Raw genomic sequence first — 7,192 nt, 5'->3', positions numbered from 1 at the left:
TCACACTCACTCACTCGTTCCCTCATTCACTCGCTCACGTATTTGCGAGGTCACTCAGTCAGTCCGTCACTCACTCGTGCACTCATTCACTCACTCACTTCCTTACTCATTCCTTCACACACTCACTCACTCATTAACACACTCACTCACTCGTTCCCTCATTCACTCACTCACTCAGTCAATTATTAACACACTCACTCACTCGTTCCCTCATTCACTCACTCACTCAGTCAATTATTAACACACTCACTCACTCGTTCCCTCATTCACTCACTCACTCAGTCAATTATTAACACACTCAGTCACTCACTTCCTTACTCATTCCTTCACACACTCACTCACTCATTAACACACTCACTCACTCGTTCCCTCATTCACTCGCTCACTCAGTCAATTATTAACACACTCACTCACTCAGTCAATTATTAACACACTCACTCACTCGTTCCCTCATTCACTCGCTCACGTATTTGCGAGGTCACTCAGTCAGTCCGTCACTCACTCGTGCACTCATTCACCTACTCACTCATCTCTCTCGAGCACTTAGTCACTCACTTACTCACTCACTCATTTGCTCAATCACTTATTCACTCAGTCACTTGCTGGCTCACTCACTCACTCATTTGCTCAATCACTTATTCACTCAGTCACTTGCTGGCTCACTCACTCACTCGAGCCCTCAGTCATTCAGTCAGTCACTCACTACCTCGTGAACCTATTAACCCTTAAAAGTCCAGGAGGATCTGCTGGTGGTGATGAGTGACAGACTGTGTTTAACTGTACTGGTTTATCTGCCTTATCTGAACTGTAGAATATCCTCAGTCCTGATCCTCTGCAGCTCTTAGAGCACTGCTGTACATCAGAGCGTCCCGGGACAGCTCGGCTTATTGGTACAGGACCAGGACGCTTTATCAGGGCCGGACACAAAGCAGGCGGGGTGGAGTGATGGATAAAGCAGCACTGAGCGTAATCAGAGGGTCATCTTCTCCTCAGCGCTGATCTCACTCACACACCTGTAATCCGCTTCATTAATCCGGCCCACACACACACACACACACATACACACACTGTTCGTCTGAACTGAGAGAAACACCTGAATCCTGGCTGAGTTCAATAAATATACATAATCAAACATTTAGGTAGACAGACAGATAGAAAGAAGGCCAGACAGATACACAGCTAGACAGACAGATCCATGGACAGAAAGAAAGACAAGCAGACAGACAGATAAATATAGACAGAGAGATAGACAGAGAAACATACAGACAGGTAGACAGGCAGAGAGACAGACACAGAGGTAGACATGCAGAGCAGACATACAGGTAGATAGGCTGACAGACGGACACACAAACAGGTAGACATACAAGTAGACAGGCAGAGAGACAGACAGACAAACCGACAGATATACTGTACAGGTCGACAGACAGGCAGATAGACATTCAGGTAGACAGACAGACAGATAAATTGACATACAGAGATACAGACAGACATGTAGACTGGCAGGTAGACAGTCAGAAAGACAGACAGACTAGTAGACAGACATACAGGTAGATATACAGATAGACAGACAGACAGACAGACAGGCAGACAGACAAACAGATTGTTAGATAGACAGACAGATAAATGGTCAGACAGAGATACAGACAGACAGGTAGATTGACAGGTAGACAGACAGAAAGACAGACAGGCAAGCAGACAGATATATGGGTAGATATGCAGATAGACCGGCAGGCAGAAAGATAGACATTCAGGTAGTCACACACACAGACAGACAGACAGACAGACAGGCAAACAGATAGACATCTAGGTAGACAGACACATAGGCAGACAGACAAACAGATTGTCAGATAGACAGACAGACCGATAAATGGTCAGACAGAGATACAGACAGACAGGTAGATTGACAGGTAGACAGGCAGAAAGACAGACAGGCAAGCAGACAGATATATGGATAGATATGCAGATAGACCGGCAGGCAGAAAGATAGACATTGTAGTCAGACACACAGACAGACAGGCAGACAGGCAGACAGGCCAGCAGACAGACAAGCAGACAAATATACATCCAGGTAGACAGACAGATTGTTAGATAGACAGACAGACAGGGATACAGGCAGGTAGACAGATAGACAAGCAGACAAGGTAAATCTGAGATTTCACACACACACACACACACACACACACACACACACACAGTGAATTATGACTCAACAGCTCAGCCCTTTCTCACATCCATTACTCACAAAAGGGTCCTGAAGAGTGAAGTTGTAAAGAAAGAGAGACTCATAATAAGGGCAAAAGCCCCGACGGTGCACAAACAGGCTGCAGACAGATCATCTGTTAACACACACACACACAACCACACACACACACACACACTCCATCTCCGCCTGGGCGAGAACACAAACCACTGTGAAATCTAATGCAGCCTGTTTGTAATCTCATTACTTTATGTTATATGTTTTAGTAATGCACTTTAACTCGATACTGCTCGTATACTTTCAGCAGAAAACAGGAACCCAGGCCGGAGAAATCTGCCGCTGTGGTCTAACACACACACACACACACACACACACACACACACACACACACACGCCATCAACAGATGAGCTGTTTAGCAGAAAGGTGGAGGAACACGGTTTAATGCAGTTACTGCTGCACTGAGGAACACTCTCATCCTCCTCCTACGTCACATGAGCTCGGTGTACATCCACTTCATCAGAGCCACCACCTTCTACTCCTATTATCTGGCCACTTTATTAGAAACACCTACCCTCTATGTCGTCCTCCTGGCCACTTTATCAGAAACATGAACCGTGTGCTTCCACCCACCGGCCACTTTATTAGAAACACCTACATTGTGTGCTCCACTCCCTGGCCACTTTATTGGAAATGCCTTCACTTTGTACTCCACTCACTGGCACTTTATTAGAAACATCTGCTGTGTGCTTTAAGTAACTGGACACTTTATTAGAAACCCCCACACTTCTACTTCACTTACTGGCCACTTTATTAGAAACACCTACCCTCCATGTCGTCTTCCTGGCCACTTTATTAGAAACACCTACACTGTGTGCTCCACTCACTGGTCACTTTATTAGAAACATCTACTGTGTGCTTTAAGTAACTGGACACTTTATTAGAAACCCCTACCCACCATGTCGTCTTCCTGGCCACTTTATCAGAAACACCTACACTGTGTGCTTCATCACCGGCCACTTTATTAGAAACACCTACACTGTGAGCTCCACTCCCTGGCCACTTTATTAGAAACACCTACACTGTGTGCTTCATCCTGGCCACTTTATTAGAAACGCCTACACTTTGTGCTTTAAGTAACTGGCCACTTTACTTGAAACGCCTACACTGTGTGTTCCACTCACTGTCCATTTTATTAGAAACCCTGAACTTCTACTTCCACTCACTGTCCGCTGATTAGGAACACATACCTTGTGCTTTAACTGGCCACTTTATCAGAAACCCCTGCCCACTGGTGAGAGGCTAGAGGATGGACGACACAAACTTGAAAGGAGCCGTTAGAAACTGCACTAATGAGACTAATCAATTAAATCAGCTGTAATGAATTAAAGTGGCTGAACTTCAGACAGTGAGGACGACCAGACCAGCACAGATCTGAGCTCCAGCAGACGTTACAGTACAGACATAAGTAACAGTTCTTTTCCAGCTGTTTTCCAGCTGCTGTGGTGCTAAATTGCTCTCTGCAGCTCCAGCCAGCGGTTCTGCGCCGACTCCACGGGGCGCTCGTTATAACCCAGTAGAGGCCTGCGCCCATAAAGTGCTGCACTGAGGGGGTGAATGCTCATGACGTCTCTCTCTCTCCCTCTCTCTCTCTCTCTCTCTCTCTCTCTCTCTCTCTCTCTCTCTCTCTCTCTCTCAGTCTTCTGCCTTCCCTTTCTGCCCCGGCTCCTCCTCTGTGGCCCTGATGCTTCCTGACCGTATGAAAAATGAAAAACACCCTCAAATACATACAAAACTGTCAACCATCAAACACATCTGGACCAACGTCTGGACAACCTAACGTGGACGTCCCTGGATCCACGGGGAAGCAGAGTAAATATTATGTTATAATTATCATATTATCAGTATGGGCAGCCATAAATACACCCACACCCACACATAATATATATATATATATATATATACTCTGAGGACAAAAGTATTGGGACACCTACTCATTCATTCATTGTTTGGTCTGAAATCAAGGCTATTAAAAGAGTTTCTCCTGCTTTTGTTGGAGTAACTGTCTCTACTGTCCAGAGATGAAGGCTTTCTACTAGAATTTGGAGCAGCATTGCTGTGAGGATTTGACTGATTGCATTCAGTGACACCACCACCATCGATCCAGAGAACACAGTTCTTCCACTGCTCCACAGCTCAATGCTGCTGGGGGGCTTTATCCCCCTCTAGCCCACGCCTGGTGTTAAATAGGCATGGTGCCAATAGACAGGTTCATGTTTACCTGCTCCAGAGGTAGACTAGACAAGCTGTGTGAGTGCCTGTGTGTGTGTGTGCATTTGCACATTTGTGTCAGTAAGTAAGTGCAACTTAAAGTAGCTGAATGAATTTATTAGAAGGGGTGTGCAAAAATATTTGGACGTGTTGTTTTTTTTAAACTTTTTGACGTGAATGTGAATCTGACAGCTGACAGTTTACATTATTGTATCATCCACTGTTGGCCAGACCGGTGTCCTGGACAGGCCTGTAGGTCAGACTATTCAACACTAAGCCTGTGGATTCTTCTTACACTCTTCTACGGAAGAGAAAACACGTTAACTTGCAGATGGATGCAAACATTTTCCAGAGAAGGTCCGTCATTAGCAGTTCAGCAGAACCCCGAAAACAACCTCACAGGAACTCATCTGCAGAGGAGCAGCCTGACCTCAGCCAGTGTGTGGTGAGTTCTTGAGAAAGAATTGAAACGCAAAGTCAACGTCAGATTCGTGATGTGTTTTTAAACAGCAGAACTGTCCACAGCTCTGCTCTTATGATGGATCCAAGGCCGTAGCCATGAGCCTGAGATTGCATGACTCAAATGTGTGAGCTCCTCCAAAATCTAGTAGAAAGCCTCCCTGGATAGTAGAGACAGTTACCCGATAAACTCTTTTTAACACCCTTGATTTTGGAAGAAACAGTGAATGAGCAGGTGTCCCATTACTTTTGTCCATATAGTGTATCAATATAGTGTCCATATAGTGATCGTCCAACACCCTGACCTCACTAACGCTCTTGTCGGCTTGTTTATGAACAGGCTGCATAAGAAAAACAGGAAGGGTGCCTTAAAGCAGCATTATGGAAGAATTGGTCGTTTTTGCTCCTGGGCTCCCCCTACAGTTACGGAGAGTAAATCCCTTTTACTCCACTGCCGTAAATACAAATCTCGCTTTGAGCGCCCTCTCATGGACAGCTGTATACAAGCTGAGAGAAGCTCCAGAAGCTTGATCTGAAGGTGGAGCAGCATGTGGGCTGAGGTGGTAGAGTAACACTACAGGATTTTACACTAATATGACTCTATGGGTTACGCAGCGTTACAGAACAGCAGTTCTGGAGAGAGGTTCTCCACCTGCAGCTCCACCACCAAAGCTCCATAGTGCAGTAGTAGCAGCAGCGTTCCGGCCCGGAGTGGGAATGACGGAGACGCCGTTCTCCCTGTTCCAGCCAGTGGAGCTTCAGCATGATCCTGAAGCTGCTGCTTTAACAACAGTGTCAGAGCAGAGGAAGCACCGCTGAGCTGTTCGGAGACACACACAGCAGGTCTTCTCTTACTGTCTGAATCCTGCGGGGGGGCAGGGCAGCCTGTTGCCAAGGGAACGCAGGGCGGGCACTAATGACATAATCATAATAAATTAAAGCACATCTCACACTGCTCAGCAGGAGTCTGGAGGCCTAGTGTGTGTATGTGTGTGTGTGTGTGTGTGTGTGTGTGTGTGTGTGTGTAAAAAGACCTGCCTGTCTCCCTCTTCTCTCTCAAATGAGGGTCTACAGCCCCTCTTTATTCTCTTTGTGTTCGTTTTCCTACATTTTCAGGACCTTCAAAGGAAGCCAAAGAAATGTCAATGCTAGAAATTGTGTTCTACGATCAGCCATAACATTAAAACCAACTGAAGTGAATCTCATTGATTATCTGCTTCCAGTGATGGCTCCTGTCACACATATATATATATATATATATATATATATATATATATATATATATATATATGAGGCAGCAGGTGCAGAACCAGTCAGGTGATGGAGGTGCTAAAGCAGGAGAAATGGGGCTAGCGTAGGAATCTGAGCCAAACTGTGAGGTTCTAGAGACGACCGGGTCAGGTTTGGGACTTCTCCAAAATATCAGGCAGGTCTTGTGGGGTGTTCCTGGTGTGCAGTGGTCAGTACCTACCAAAAGAGTGCTCCAAGGAAGGCCAGCCAGTGGGGCGGCAACAGGTGTCTGGGGCGCCCAAGGCTAACTGATGCTCATGGCGGCCCCGCCCACCTCACAACATACAGGACCTAAAGGATCTGCTGCTACAGTGAGTCTTGTCTTGGTGCCAGATACCACAGGACACCTTCAGAGGTCTTGTGGAGTTCATGCCATGATGAGGCAGGGCTGTGTTGGCAGCACAGGGAGGACCTGCAGTATATGAGGCAGGTGGTTTTAATGTTATGGCTGATTGGTGTTTTCAAAAACTCATAAAAATGTGTGTGTGTGTGTGTGTGTGTGTGTGTGTGTAGTGTCACAGTGTCCCTGGCTTTAATTCACAGGACTGAAGAGTGCAACACTGATGAGGCTGAGAGGGTCAGGATGACTCAAACACTCAGGTCACACTCGGGTCACAGCCGTAATCAGCTGTGAGCAAATGGAAATGGGAGACAGGATGGTCCCACTTCCTCTCACTTATTCCAATCACACACACACACACACACACACACACACACACACTTATACACACACACACACACACACTTATACACACACACACACACACACACTTATACACACACACACACACACACACGTTACAGTGGGATTGTGGGTTTTCGTCTGGGTCACTGTGCAAGAGTGTGTGTGTGTTCCTGTCAGTCACAGTATGAGTGTAGACCCTGTCTGTGGTGAAGTGGTCTGTGGATGAAACCCTGCTAAACCAGAGCAAACCACACTGCAACTCTCTCTCTCTCTATCTGTCTCTCTCTCT

General features: G+C 46.3%; 1 protein-coding gene across 1 annotated transcript in view; it reads right to left on the bottom strand.

Annotated features, from left to right (window-relative positions):
• Positions 1–7,192, bottom strand: part of prkcaa (protein kinase C, alpha, a) — a 151,907-nt gene that overhangs the window by 98,582 nt on the left and 46,133 nt on the right.

This window comes from Salminus brasiliensis, chromosome 7, assembly GCF_030463535.1.
Source record: "Salminus brasiliensis chromosome 7, fSalBra1.hap2, whole genome shotgun sequence".
NCBI lineage: Eukaryota > Metazoa > Chordata > Actinopteri > Characiformes > Bryconidae > Salminus > Salminus brasiliensis.
This window is presented reverse-complemented; position numbering and strand designations above follow the sequence as displayed.